Source organism: Haliotis asinina, chromosome 6 (genome assembly GCF_037392515.1).
Source record: "Haliotis asinina isolate JCU_RB_2024 chromosome 6, JCU_Hal_asi_v2, whole genome shotgun sequence".
Classification (NCBI taxonomy): Eukaryota; Metazoa; Mollusca; class Gastropoda; order Lepetellida; family Haliotidae; genus Haliotis; species Haliotis asinina.
In genome coordinates, this window is record NC_090285.1 from 65,637,496 (window position 1) to 65,654,266 (window position 16,771).

Below are 16,771 nucleotides of genomic sequence, written 5' to 3' on the forward strand. Positions count from 1 at the left end.
TCTAAGATGATACAATTATCGACACACTCAAAACTGCATTAATATTTAGTTTTGAAAGTATCAGTTTAAATATGTGTTTTGCAATTGTATCATGATGTTTTCTAATGTTATCAGGGTCATAAATGATCTTTTTTCATGTGCAAAGATGGAAAAATAGGACTTTTTAATCTCAATTTACTTTTGAAATATTGATGTTTCATGGACAATTATAAACTTATAAAAGTTCAGAATGTAACTAAATTTACACAACAATGCTGTGAAAGAGATATCATGATACATATTGAATCATGACTGGGGTTTCGTGATATGTATCGATTCATGAAACTTATCGCGGTATCCCTACCAAACTCTCACACTCAACAGGGTGAACATCACAACAATCAGGTTATCTTGTATGACACTACTTCTGTGTAAAATATTGAACAAAGTTTGGAACCACTGAAGTTTATCATATTACTTAACAGTGAGTGAGTGTAGTTACACAACACACTTTGATTCCAAGACTGCTCTTCGGCATAATGATTAAACGTGATAGCCATGAGTCTACCCAGACACCCTCTGGAATACTGATAGAATAAGTGGACAGACAGGCTGTCGTATTTTTGTAGGACATGTCTAGGAGGCAGCCCTATATCATTATCAAAGCACAAGATGGCGACAAAGAGAAACCTAGACAAAGCTATCAAATGAACAAACAATAAAAATCTCGATATATTATTATTGAATGGTGAGTCTGTCAGTGGTGACAGCTGCTGCAATCATCGTAACCAGTAATTCTTGACTTGAAATATCACAATGTCACCCGTGAGGAGACATCTGGACAATTTATACATACATCAATACCAGCATGCACAGTTGTGTTGCCCAAACAGTTGCTGAGCCAGTTGTAATGCTCTGCTGTTTGTTACATGAGACATCTGACCAGTGACGATCTTGAGAGCTACGCGACTACTGTAAGGGGAGACTAACAGGATTGAGCGGCTATATGAACTCACTGACTTCCATGATGAATGCCATCATGTCCCAATATCCTAGCACAGTGCTCATGACGTCAATCACAGGATTGTCAGGGGTAGACTTGATTATGTACAGAGCACCACTAGCTAGAAGTAGTTTTGTTGAGTGCTACGTGAAACAACAAAGAAACAAAACATGGGTTATCAGTCATGCAGTTGGTCACTGTGCTGAACTACATGAGATGATTAAATATGACTGAAATGGAAAATGTCACAATGTATATATATATTTATTTCTCTAAATACCTGAAGGATCTGATATATATTGTCACACCTCTACCTTCTTCTGTAACCACATGCCCTCTGTGAAAAATGCCACATTTCCATTTATTTATACTTCTAAATACCCAAAGGATGTGATATATATTGCATTGCCTTCTCCAATGTACTTAAGAACTGAAATGGAATAAAAAAAATATAAAAAAATTACACAATGGTTTCTACCTCGACTCACAAACATGGAGGTCCTGAGACCTCTAATTATTAGTTTTAAGGGTCCTTGATGACAATCAGAGGGTCCTGGGCAGTAACAATGGAGAAAACTGTATGTTTTGTTCATTTCTTTAGAACCTGCAATGAATCACTGATCATGTTGACTGATGGATGAAATGATGCTCAGAACTGCTTTGAAAGAACAACCAAACACATAGCAAAGTTACTGATGCATTAAGGGTACTTCTTGTTCTTCTGTGTGCACTCTCTACATTTGTGCGTACTGGACACATATTTATGTGAAACCCAGTGAACACTTCATGTGCATCACTGAAATAGTAGTTGCATGCCATCAGAGTTGTATCAACAAACGTTTGTCGGGATATTTCTAATATCAGGAACTATACTTTTTAGAATAGATACAATCCTCAGAGCATTAAGCAGTAGCTGTTTTGATTTAACACATGTGTAACCTCTTCTGCAGAACGACATGCATCAGATGCAATTTTGACCTCAGCGTTATAGTAGTACTCTTATTTCACATTATCAGTACTTTGTGGGAATGTTACACTTGCTGAAAAAGAAATACATTTTCTACTTCAAATATTCAGTTTTGAAATGCAACAACATTGTCTTGTCACATCTGTTGCCATGTTAATTTTATGCCAAGCTTCATTGTATATACTGACCTAAAATTCTGAATAAAGCAATCATTCATCCAGTGACAGAGTGACTGACTCATTCATATTTACAAAAGTTTCCGTGGGAGTAAGATCACTGTTGATATTTATCTTTCATGCAGAATTGGTTTAGAAGTGTTGTAGCAGTTTTGATTGCCATTTGCAACATAAATATTTCAGGATAATTATGTGAAGAAAACTCATCATCACAATGCATGAAAATATTCCAATAAATGTATGGTTGTTTACAATGTATCTATCATTCAATACATTATGATTCATAGTTAGGAATGTCTGCTCACACGTAAAACAATAACACATTTGATCAAATACAAATGTTTTGATAAACTCATTCTTATGATATTGTCAAGGTACCTTACACAATGGTAATGGCATCAACTTTGGGAGGACACAGCACCTGTCACTGAAAAGGTATTGATTTCATGTAATCGTGAATCCAAGTTTGCCTCTCAAGCTAAGGATCACTTTTGATGAGGGTGTAATCTGTCAACACTGACAAATCTACAATAATGTTCATGCCAGTCAACAAGTCAACTCACTTTCACAGTTCATGGACAAGAGTGGACATGTTAATGTCTAACACCAGTTCCAAGTCATGCTATGATCCCACATTATGTGGACATGCAACCATGGAATTGAAGTTTCAAAGGGGTGAAACACTCATCAATCTCTGAACTCATTGCTTCACCTTTTACCCTTCATCAACTAAACCCCAATCCATAACTTTCTAACCCATCACCGCACCCCATCCCTAAATGCAGTAGCCATCCCTATCTATGCGTAAAAGTGGTCTTCAGCAACTCATGACTGTTGTGAGAGACCATGATGCTGGGCATCTTCACTTGATGCCAATGATGCTGATCACTGGATCATCATCATAATAATTCATTTATGCCAAGCATCCCTCTGACTAGTTGCTCACTGGATGCTGTGATCAGAATCTGATAATTTTACCCCCGATAGCCCCACAGATGAACAGAGACCAAGGGGTTTACCTACCCAATGCCTGGGAAATCAGTTAGACATGAAGCTTCACCAATCATCTGCTATGCACCGTTACAGCATCATCCCACCCTTAGTATCTTAGCCTTTGCAAGTGTTAGTCTATCATCCCCCCACCACGGTACACCTATCAATACATTGGCTTCTCCTGATTAATCCATTGCAACAACACCATACCAGCTTTTGTATATTTTAATCCTCTTTTTCATCTGCTATGTTTCAATTGTATATACATGCTTAAATCACCTCTCTGGCTTCATGTACATTACTAGTATATATATCCTGTTTAACTGTTAGTTAGCATCCACCTGACGAGGGGGCAAGGAATAGCTCAGAAGCGTTGTGAAAACAATACAGAAGAAGTTGACATCCATAACAATTTGTCGTATATTAGGATAACCCAGCCAGTAGTGCTTTATGTAGTATGGACTATTACCTCATAAGTAACCTTTGTCAACTAAACACATTTCCTGCTCTAAAACAACATGTGATTTGTGGACAATCTGCTTTATATGAACACCATTATCAAGTCTGGAGACAAATGGAATCTTTCACCTTGCTTTAGTGAACATGGGGTGACAATGCATGTAACAACCATTTAAACCTTTGGTGGGCAAGAATTAATTCTGTTGTTGTATGCAAATACTGACACTGACATTTATTACTGATAAAGTAGCCTCTTTACTGAGGAAATTGTCCCATCTGTCTGGTGGTCTGGTCACCATATGGTAATGAGAAGGCCAGACAGGCTTATTATAATGAACAGACTGGTACATATACCATACAGCACACCCCCAGTTTCCTCTCTCATTATCTCAGTAGCTTCCTCAGTGTCATTAGAGTTGTTGTTGAAAATCACTTTCCTAAATTCAATAAAGTTAAGATGTGCCAAAGGCTATGTTCATTCCTAATACTGCAGGCAGGGTACTTGAAAGGAACAAAATAATTCGAAACTTGAAGTTATATGTTGATACCATCAAACCTTTGCATATATATGTCACTTTGATATATTAATCCATATCATACCTGCACTGGTGTCACACATACTCTTGAAACCAGTATAATTAACCAAGCCTAGCCATCAAAGGTTCTGACAAAGCACTACTCCATAGAGGTATGAAGTATATAAATGTAACGTACAACACTAACTACCACTGAAATGTCAACCAGACAACTATTCACTCACTAGTCTCATGAATGAAATCATCCTGTGTATATCCATCCATCCATCCATCCATCATCCATCCATCCATCCATCCAGACGCACGCATGCACGCACGGTAAAATCAAGAGACCATAGCAATGGTTTACTTCAGAAGGAGAAAATTATTTTAAAATTCAGCTGATTCAATTTTGGTTTATTCTTAAGCACCGGGAATACAATAAAGCCTATAATTTTATCTTTCAGTGTTTCTCAAGAACAAGAGTGCCAAATGCATCATGTAATTTTATGGCATGTTTGACAAGATCCTTCCAAGGTAGCCCCGTCCTTCTTCCCTGATCGATGAAATGCTTTATTCCACTGACCCTGATACATACTGTTAGTTGTGCTAAAATGTTTCCTTTCACAGAGATTTTATTGTTTTCCATTCCATTAAGATGAGCATGTTTAACCACAGGTGCCATGGGTTTAGAATTAAATCAAAGTTATGGAAATAATTCTGAACAAACAACAGATGGTATTTCTTTTGACAAGTGAAATTGGTTCTTCCAGGGAAGACTCCCTTTCAGCATCCACATCAATATTAACAATGTATGTCAGTTTCATCTGCTGGTATTACATATAAACCAGCCTTGAGAACATCCCTTCATTGATGATACTGTCATTGACAGTCAAGCATTAGGGGAGATACAACCTTCGCCACAAGACTGTCCTGTAGTCTCTTGCCTTAACAGTTACCCTGTATGTATAGCATCATAATATAATGACAAAGTCTTTTGGTAGTCATGGATACAGGAAGAATAGCAATGCGGGATGAATTTTTTCTGCCATCTTGTCAATCATATTTGAAGGGGAATACATTTGAGAATGAATTTCTTTGTAGAATTTGTTCCCATCCCCACTGAAGTATTAGTAAAGCAGTGGTATTGTCGGTTATTTATAGGAACCAATTATTTCATATAACACATTTGTCAAATCAACACTAAATTCAGTCTTTCTAAACTAAAAAATTAGTGGAACAATGTATACACATTCATAAGACTCCTGACTCAAAGAACATAATAATGCACTAGGTGTCCTTTAACAGTCTCCCATTATCTGTCGAGTTGGGAAGCATAACAAAACTCCATCACGATAGGACCAAACTCTCCACATCACAGTCAACAGGAATCAAACTATCAGTCTCCTGGCAGTCAAACCAAACTCTGATAAACATGTCTGATATTATATAAATGTGGATAAAACAGCTCAGGCTGCCTTTCAACACAGATGACATGCCTTTCAACATAGCTGATAGCATTAGGCCTGATGAGGTGTATCACCATGGTTTTTGTGGTCAGTTATCACAAGCAGTGAGGTCCAACAGCAAGATGGATAACTACAGATTCCATATGTCCTCTTAGTTTTCACTGTAGACTCGCACAAGTCTCTAAGATAAAATTGAAAATTCATATGATAATATCTACGAAAAAAAAGGATAACAGATTGGGGTCTGTGTGTACTGTCTGCCTTTCTTGACTTGCCTCTTTGAAAGATTGAATTGCTACATATCCATGGGCTGAGCATTCAGTACAGCCGTGAAGCAAGGCTACTTTCATTGCTGCTTTGTGTGGAATCTGTTTATCAATGGATATTCAGAATGGCTATTTCGTAGTTATGTTGCATATTTAAGCATCACATGAAAAGCACTAAATTGTGTTGGATAATATCTTATCCATTAATTCAAAGAGAGGTAACAAATGTGCCCATGTTTGAACTGCTACCTCTGACAACAGCAGTCTCTTCCTAACTACATTCCCACCCCTTCCCAGCCTCAGTAAAACAACCTTGAAAGTGAAAAGGCTATTGATGAGAGTGAAGAAATAAAGGCAGTGAAGCAATGTTGAGTGAAGTTAGTAGCACTACACTCTCGGCGTGAGAAACAGCCAACTGTGAATATGCTCAGCTCCATGCCTCCCATCTGTGTTGCCTCATAGAAGCCAATCAATACCTATACAATTACTCAATACACTACAGCTCAGTGACAATCATATCTGATATCTAATGCCACTTCACGTCTCAGTCATGCTAGTTACACAGACACCTGCATAGTGCACTGCTTCTGCAGTTGGCGTTGGACAATCAGTGCTGGTGGTATATGTAATATCCTATAGAATATTATTAGATGAGAAATGGAGATGTGATGACATCATTGCTGGGTTGAATATTACAGTTTTGCTCTCTGTATCATACAGTTTGAATATCTCATATGAGTCAGTTTTAACTTGTGCTGTATAATGAAATATCACATGCAAATGAAATAAATCAGGTATACAATGCTATGTGAACAGCTGATGCATGCACAGGTTTTTATTTGATAACGATCATTTGGTCTGCCCCACAGACCACAATTAGATCTGGTCTTCATGGTAATCAACATCATACTAAAAAATGAAATGTGCTCTGCAGCATAGTAAAGGCAAACTCATGTGCATGTGTAGATATGGTAATGTCATCACTGATCAGCTCCAGCAATAGACAGAATCTAGAGGCCATGTCTGCATCAGTGTCTCCAGATGGATGACATTCATAGTATCCAACACTGGAGAGTGTGCCATGTTGACCTGGGCTGAGGATTACTGATCTCTGGTCATGCATGCATATACTTCTGATAAGAGATAAATCCAAATCAATGAAAAAATCTGTTGAGAAAATTAAGTTCAGCACTGACAGATATCCTAATTAGCCAGAGTTTAAGCTTATACCACATCAACACCTACAGGCATGGTGCTAGACAAAGGATTACTCTGAACACACTTATTTGAAACAAACATACATATATAAACTGAAACAAGTTCCATAGGAAAATCTTCACATGCTCTATTTAGAACAATAGCATTACATGATGTAAGGATCAAATACGGTTTTCATTGTCTGTGTAACAGACTACTGTGCCATCTGAGTCTGATGTGGAACTATGCCAACTAGTCCATACTAGGCAGCATCCATGTCCTGGGAATCAAATATTGGGTGATTCCAAAAGAACCCACAACAGATGCAGGAAGAAGCAAATGAAATTTCTGTTCTGTCAGGAAATTTTAATTGTAAATATCTTTCCAACAAGATATATGTTTATTTCTGTTTCAGAGAGCAGGGAGTGAACAGGTATTAGTATTCCAATATAACCCCACCCCTCAGTCAATTCCTCAACCCATCATTCTTCCTCCTAGATTGTTCCCTCAACATGAATCCCTTCATTCACCTTATCTTTGACCTCCCATCTTAATCACACATTCATGTGAGTGAGTGAGTGAGTGAGTGAGTGGTGTTTACGCTACACTCAGCCATATTCCAGCCATATGGCAGCAGTCCGCATATAACTGAGACTCGACCTAACAATCCAGTGATCAACAACTTGAACATCAATCCACACAACAGGGATACTTGTGTTAACCAAGTCAGCAAGCCTGACTACCTGGTCCCATTAGTCATCTTGTACAACAAAAATGGGTTACTGAAGATCAGTTCTAACCCAGGTACACATTCATATGAACTTTTTCCTTTAGTTAAAACAAGTAGGTTTTCTCAGCATTCCACAATTTGGCTTGTATGTAATTATGTAATTAATACAATGGAATCTGATTCTAGTAGATATTTCTTCTGATAATGAAATATTTTATCCCAGAAATGTTCTTCATCTTGAAGAGCAATATAGTGCAACTGTCACAGCTACATGAACTGATACAGAGAAATGAGAGCATGCACATGAAATCAGTAAACCTTCAAATTAAATTTGTGCAAACCATATTATTGATTAATGCTAAACAGTGTACTAAAACTAGAACACATTTCCCCAACTCCACAGTTGTGCCCAAACCACACAAATATACTAATGAAACTCTACACTACTGTTTCTCTTTGATGCACCAGACAGTGTCTTTAGTTATTCATGCACATTAAAATTTCACAGCATTTCTTGAGGTGTTAAAAAATGGATCAACATGAGAAGCCAATATTTTGAATGTCACTACAAACATACACAGAAAATGTCAGCTAGTAAGTTGTTTGTGTCGATTCTATTTATGACTTGTAGAATATCAATAAAGAATGAAAGAAAGATGTATTTCTGTTTGTATATATTTTACCCACCTGTGAAACACACATAACAGATGTCTTTAATCTGACAAAAAAATTAATAATTGATAATAACAACAGCACCACTTTCACTACAGTAAGTATTTGCATTATCACAATATGAATCTTTCAAAGAGCCTTTCATACAAAATAGATTTGATTGGAACCATCCTACAATTACATAGAGTGCTTAAAGAGAATACAGGAGTACTCTATCTTAACAATAATACCAAGATCTAAGGACACAAAAATAAAGCACACATACAAACACCCACTTAGGATATTAAAGACTAAAGCAAGGTTATTTCATTTTCATTGTACATGGGACAGTGTTCGATAACTTGGGAAAGCAGTTGTGCATAGCCTTGTGGAAATTTGGAAAGAGCTAAAATGCCATTACAAACAGGCAGACATTACATGGAATGATACTTTCTCTCCTGATTTTATTTTTCATGAAAAAAATGTGGATGTCGGAGCAATAATATCTGTTAGGACACCAAGGGGCTGAAGAGAAGGGCACACACCATCCCCATTTCAATCTCTCTCTCATCACTGAGTGAGTGCGTGAGTGAATTTTGTTTTACGCCGCACTCAGCAATATTACAGCTATATGGCGGCGGTCTGTAAATAATTGAGTCTGGACCAGACAATCCAGTGATCAACAACATGAGCATCGATCTGCGCAATTGGGAACCGATGACATGTGTCAACCAAGTCAGCGAGCCTGACCACCCGATCCCGTTAGTCGCCTCTTATGACAAGCTGAGTCGCCTTTTATGGCAAGCATGGGTTGCTGAAGGCCTATTCTACCCCGGGACCTTCACGGGTCCTCTCTCATCACTGACATGGCCAAGTTGTTAGAAGTATTCAGGCCTCTTCAACACCATGGCATGCAAATAGTGCAAGTGATCTGGCTAAAAGTGACAAAATGTTTTCTTCATTAAGGATTACACTTATTTTGCATGATATACAGATTTCCTTTCTTCTGAGGCTGTAGGTTTAAACATTGCTTTATCAGACCAGTGATTCATTCTACAAGGCCTTCTCTTGGTGACAAGAGACACAAGGAGATCTTTCTCATATGCACTTAAATAGTATGTTACAGTGTGTGTGTAGGTGAGTTTCCCGCACGTGATGACACAACAACTACCATAAGTCTAATCTGGACTTGGGGTCACCTTACTGCTCCAACTACTGTAAGTCTGTGTTAGTGTCTGGGAATTTGGGTCGTCATAGCAAAACAACCATCACAAGTCTCAGTTAGACTACGGGCACTCGAATATCTTAGCTATGCAACTTACATGAGTCATAGAATCTTAATATTTATAATCATATAATCAGTTAGGTCACATGTTTGAATGCAATAGCAATGTAGATGTAAAAGGAAAGAGTGTTGGTAATTAACAATTTGGATTCCGTATTTCACAATAAGATATACTAGTGAAACAGCAAGTCTAGAGGGTGGGTGGGAGATTGGATGTTCATGTGAATGAGTGAGCGGGATGACTTGCATGGTAGTTAATCCAGTGTGATAAGAAATCTATGCTACAAGAAGTCCCCCATTGTATGAACCCAACAACATACCACAAAGAAATATTGAGTTTGTAAATAGTACAACTTTACCTATATGAACCACAAGACAACAAGAAGTCAAACCATTGTGGTTCCATGGGAATGAAAAGTCAATACTCTCATTAAATGTTCCCAAGTGAATCCAGTACCTACATGCAGTCATAGAAGCATGACCATCCTAATTGAGCAAACCCATGATTCCATTCATGTTAATGGTAGATGGTATCTAATTAAACTGTTCATTGACAGATCTGATCAGCTATCATACTGGGGGATTGTTCTTGATATGAACAAACATAAAAATATACCAGTGTTGACAACACCTGTCTTGTTTCTATGGTAACTGACATATATACTGGTGCATGACATACAATTGAACAACACTACTCGTAAATAGCAGTGCTGCATGTGGCTTCGGTGATACCCAGTGCAAAATTAATGCTGGAAGCAAAATTGGCCGGTATAGTTTACCTGGTTGTAGGGTCAGTGAGTATTGTGTGGGTAATTAGGATGAGTGACTGAGGGGAACAAATCCTTCAATAATGGGACATACTCAAAGGGTATTTATTCCTTGGAAACAGTCCAAGATGATTAAGTACCTTAAGTGTTGGAGAGTTTCACTATGTGAACTGCTAGGTGTACAAGTCAATGATCCCCTTTACATGAAGTATGTGCCCATAAATCATTGGTCCCCAGCAACAACCACAGACACATACATTTACATGCAGTCATGAAATGGTTTTTTTCACTAATTAATTTCTCTCCTCCAAACTTACAGTTGTCCTTATGCTATTTTCATAAAGAAATCAAAGCTGGCCAAACCAGTGTTGTTTATAATCTAGAATGGTTTCAGCTGAGATATACATGTACAGGTACAGTGTAGGAATGTCAGAAACCATGGTCATTCACATGTCCAACAAAAGCAGCACAAATGTTAACAGCAAAAATGGGAACAGCATTTCTCAACTCCTACAACTGTACCACAGGCTTTGCATTTAATACAAATGTTGGCATTTATTTCAGGTCCATAGCAAAGCAAGCAAATGTTTCGACACGAGTAACGGATGTTTCTACATGGCAAGCAAGTGTTTCTACATGGCAAGTAAATGCTTCTACATGTCAAGCAAGTGCTTCTACATGGCAAGCAAATTGTTCCACATGGCAAGCAAATTGTTCCACATGGCAAGCAAATTGTTCTACATGGCAAGTGTTTCTACATGGCAAGTAAATGTTTCTACATGGCAAGCAAGTGTTTCTACATGGCAAGTAAATGCTTCTACATGTCAAGCAAATTGTTCCACATCGCGAGCAAATTGTTCCACATGGCAAGCAAATTGTTCTACATGGCAAGCGTTTCTACATGGCAAGGAAGTGTTTCTACATGGCAAGCAAGTGTTTCTACATGGCAAGTAAATGTTTCTACATGGCAAGCAAGTGTTTCTACATGGCAAGTAAATGCTTCTACATGGCAAGCAAGTGCTTCTACATAGAAAGCAAATTGTTCTACATGGCAAGCAAATTGTTCTACATGGCAAGCAAATTGTTCCACATGGCAAGCAAGTGTTTCTACATGGCAAACAAATGCTACTACAGGGCAAGCAAGTGTTTCTACATGGCAAACAAATGCTACTACAGGGCAAGCAAGTGTTTCTACATGGCAAACAAATGCTTCTACAGGGCAAGCAAGTGCTTCTACATGGCAAACAAATGCTTCTACAGGGCAAGCAAGTGTTTCTACATGGCAAACAAATGCTTCTACAGGGCAAGCAAATGCTTCTACAGGGCAAGCACTTATTTCTACCTCACAAGCAAATACTCATCACACCTACATGTGCTCACACAGATGAACACACCCTTTTGCAACCCCTCAGCTGGTCTACAGGCTATCACCAACAATGCCTCCCAATATTTTCATATCAGTTTTAAAACCATGTATTCAATCCCATGAGAAAACAAATATGAAAAACAATGTACACAGTGTATCTCTATGAAAACTGCTATTGAGAGACCATGGTGACAAATTCATTAAAAAGCTGGACGTCTGTCATATATGCAAGCACCTGTTGCAAGATATAGGCAATGACAGCTATATACAACAGATTCATGTTCACATAAGGAGGATGTCATATGAGATATTTCAAGCAGACAAGTACACCAGTATGTTGCACAACCTATTTGTATGCCTGTTTATCAAAATGAGTATTAACCAGAGATTTCACAATTAATAACAAAAAGCTGTTGTAATGCATGAATATGTTTACAGATGTGAGGAAGGCAACAGCAGTGCAGCATATATACATCACCTATTTACAGGTACCATGGCACCCAACGACTGCTGTACTAATGGAATTAAAGGAAAGTACACCAGCATATTATAATTTATCATACATTTAAGAGGATCTACTGAGCACTCAATCAAATATTGATGAAAAGAATAAACTTTGTAAGCAGGGATACAAGCTCAATAAATTTGACATTTTTCAACAGGTATCACAGGCATGCCACTAAAATGTTTATGTGTTGTGGAGATACCAATGAGAGGCTTCCGAGATGTACTGTGGTATTTTTTGCCATGTCATGCACCTGCTCAGTTTAACAAATGAAAAGAAAAAGTGATATAATTCTGTTATGTTATGTTAAGTTGTAGGAAATCCTGTATCACCATATATCTTGCAGTGGTGAAACATCTCAGAGAAAAACATACAAGCTATTCTCCTAAATCTGGGGCAGTGAGGTAGTCTAGTGGTTAACGTGCTTGCTCATCACACTGAAAACCCACGCTCGGATTTCCCGCATGGGCTATATCTATCTATCTTTATCAATGTTTAGTGCCAACAGCATTGAGAATGAATTGGAAGGGTGAAATCTGTAATGGATTGTCTTTGTCATCAGATGACAAGGATGTAAATATCTGACATGCAGCTCATGCTACTAACCACTGATTTACTGTCCTACAGAACTGAGCACAATTTACTCCCTTGTTCAAAACTCCTTTTCAAGATTGAAAATCAAACAGAGTATCATTGGTGGTGTTGTGGGCCATGCTTTCCCTAGCTATGCAGGAAACAGGCCATATTCCAAAGATAAAGTGAGTGAGTTTAGTTTTACGCCACACTCAGCAATATTCCAGCTATAAGGCGGCAGTCTGTAAATAATCGAGTCTGGACCAGACGATCCAGTCATCAACAACATGAGCATCGATCTGCACATTTGGGAACCGATGACATGTGTCAACCAAGTCAGCAAGCCTGACCACCCGATCCCGTTAATCGCCTCTTATGACAAGCATAGTCGCCTTTTATGGCAAGCATGGGTTGCTGAAGGCCTATTCTACCCTGGGACCTTCACGGGTCCAAAGATACAGATACAATATGATGAGTGATCCCTCTAGACCTCCATATGACAACATCATTGTTAGCATAATGTTTTGTCACAAATGACAATAAAATATGTAACTATTTTTTATGCTTACCAACAAATACTTTAAAATACACCTCAAACTGACATTCACATGTTAAAAGATACATACAAATGTTAACAGTTTTGACAGGAAGTTACATGTTACATTTCCAACTAAAATAACATCAATAAATACATATTTTTCTTCTCAGAAAGACAAGCACCTGCTCTTATTAACAAACAGTGTCAATAAGTGAAATAACCGAGCACTTCTTTTAATAAATGTACCACACGTTGTCGAGACACACCTGCTTCAGAAAATCTCCCCACTTCCATTATACAGCAATATGATGAACAAGCACCTGCCAAAACCACTGAGAAAACAGCATTACCTCATAGCAGTTGATGGGCACTTCAAATACATGTTGTAGCTTCTCTTCAGTGTAATAAAATATTTACAACATAACAATCCTTCCACCGTATCATTTACTGTAATCAGTTTAACTGGAAGTGAACAATGTTGCTGGTACAATATTCCTGCGCCTGGGGGCAGTAGCCCTGAAATCATCTCCTTACTCTAATCCAGTGTTCTAATTCCTTCCTCTACTCACACAGCTGATATCTCAAATGACCATCATGGGGAATCAAATAAAGTTTCATCATTTGAAATTACAGCAAACCTTCAATTTCATGTCTCCCATCTCTGACTTTGGTCAAACAACACCCTTGAACTTCAAACATGAAGCACAGTAATTCAAATATACATATAGGAATAATTTGTTGATGTCTTGTTGATCTACCAAGTCAGCAGAGGTGTCTTTTTGCCTGTGTTGTTGTCACTACCAATAAAGTCTAACAACCACTACCTTCTCTGGATGTCTGGGAATCTGCCTGTCAACAACCTCATACAGTATAAGGTAGAGCAGAGCACTGACAAGTGAGTGAGTTGGGTTATACAACCATGGACTAATACAGATCTCAGGGGCTGATACTTCAGCTACACGACTGTATCAAATGACAATAACAATGCCAAAACTGAATCAGTTTTAGGAAAATAAGATTAAAAAAAAAAAAATTCTTTCAAATAATGCATTTTATTCAGATTTGTTCATCATCATCCCGTAAACTTCCATCCCAATGTCATTTCATACAAAGCACCCTTAACTGTAACCATGGTACAAATATCACTGTTACCTGAAATTTCTGTAAAAGTTACATTTAAATTAAATATCAAGTGTCATGAGGCTAATAGATAGTCATCTTAACTTGCTTGCTAACCAGAATCCATTCACAAACATTAGTTATATCCTACCTGTATTGGAGATTAGTCCCCCAGTAAACAGTAATCCAAGCAAGGTAAACACTTCCAATCAATTATTTCCAGAACAATCAATACAAAACACTACTAACAAATGCCTATACAAGGAGAATACTAGAACATACAGAATGCTCCGGAAGCTCACATGGCCTATAATGCTTAAAAATACCTCCTTCTGAACTGTCCAATGACCAAGTGATTCCAGACTGACTGACACTTACATAGGAGGAGGGCAGTGCAATGTGAGAGATGGAGAGAAGAAATAGGGCTTGCTCATTAGGGAGGCTCAACAACAGAGGGCTTTACACCCTAAGAAATGATTTCACAATTCTCTCATCTTAATTTCATGTAATACTCTGTTCATAAGTAAGTGCTTTTCTCACATAAATGTTATGACATTTGTAAAACTGAGGTTTGTATGTAGGAAGATATTTTAGGTGTAGAGTATACTTTAGTCAGAATGCAAAAATACAAAAATTTGTATGAAGACTTCCAGTCTTACTTGGTGAAACAAAAATTTGCACTATTAACCATTTAACATAAAAACCAAGATGTATTTTGCACTGAGTTCAGTTTCCAGTGACACATCAATGTGACACAAAGTTATTGGGTTAGAAACCAAAACCATTATCAATATGAACTGTTCCAAGTATGTTCAGCATGGGTAACTAGTACTGACACGTACACCGGATTACCACATTTCTGTGAAATTAACAATGCTAGTCATTAACAAAGTCTTAAGAGGCCAAGTCTTAGCGATGGATATCCTCTCTACTGAAATGTATTAAGCAGCTCAACAGTACAGATGCCTTGTACCTTCCTGAATACAACCTGTATAAAATAGACTCACAACAGATTACTGCTTCCAGTAATATTACTTCTTATCAATTTCTATGTGCTTTTACCAGTATATTTTTTCCAAGCTGAATTTGGCATACAAATAGTGTCTGTGAATAACGGACCATGCATAAAGTCTCGAGGGAAATTTATCCTGAAATGAGCAACAATGTTCAACCTGAGGCAATAATCAATTATTTCATTGGTATGTATACAACTTCAAGCTGGTGCTTCAAGCCAGTCTTATATTACTTGGCCTCAATAAGGCCTCAACAGTGATATTGAAAAAATGAGAGTACTCACCAGTTGGTATGTTATTAGTATCCAATAAACCTTGTCCAAATGTAAACTCCTGTCCTTCTGCCTTCAAATACAGTTGCTAACTGATCACTTAAACAACACCAAATACAACAGGAACTGCAAGTCATGAATGATGATAAAATCCAAATTTTACAGATGCACTCACATTCAAACAATATTAAAATCTGCAGCCTCTTTTCCAAATCTAAATCCAAAAGTATAGGCTTCAATAATCCATACAAGTTAAAATCCAAAATGCTGCTTTAAGAATCCCCACATAGGGAGCCTCTGTGATGCGCTACAAGACCATCAAGCAGCATCCCTCCCTATGATCCTCACTACTCTTCCTTCTCTCGTCCACGTGCCGCCCTCGCTTCCCCACGTTACATGATACGCTGAAAGGTATGTGTTTCCCCTGCCGAGGGCATGTAGCTGTCGGTTTAATCCCTTACCACTGTAAGCTTAGCGAGATAGTATGCATAAAATTGATAGTGGTCATGTACACATCCCACTGGGCCTTCAAGTAATGTGCAGCAAGAGTCGCAATTCATGCACTACATCCACAGATATCCATAATTAGGTGCTGTAAACCGGCAAGTCGACCGTACCTGCTGATTTTCAGGGAGTCAGAGAACATGCATTCCTCACAAAAGCAAGTGATCAAGTCAAAGCCCTCTTCTTCCGTGTTTCTTGATGTTGGTTCTCTTAACTAGGCTGCTGATGCCGTCAGAAAGGGGTTTCCCGGCTGTTATGTAAATTGAAAATCTAATCGTGTCGTCTGCTCCTGCCACAAATTGATGGGGATCATTTTCTGCACGCAAAAATGAGATGACTGGAAAAACCTTGATTCCACATGTAACAGTACTTTGAGGGGGTTGGAACACCAGCCTGTTGTGTCAAATGCAGACTGTGTCTTAAG

The 16,771-nt window shown here is 38.1% G+C and overlaps 1 protein-coding gene across 3 annotated transcripts in view; it reads right to left on the reverse strand.

Moving 5' to 3' along the window:
* LOC137287364 (dorsal-ventral patterning tolloid-like protein 1) overlaps positions 1-14,753 on the reverse strand; it is a 207,048-nt gene extending 192,295 nt beyond the window's left edge. For all 3 annotated transcript variants that reach the window (XM_067819621.1, XM_067819620.1, XM_067819622.1), the window contains exon 1: positions 14,710-14,753. The gene's annotated coding sequence lies outside the window, so the exon portion shown is untranslated. The remainder of the gene's footprint in view (positions 1-14,709) is intronic.
* Positions 14,754-16,771: the final 2,018 nt, after the last annotated feature.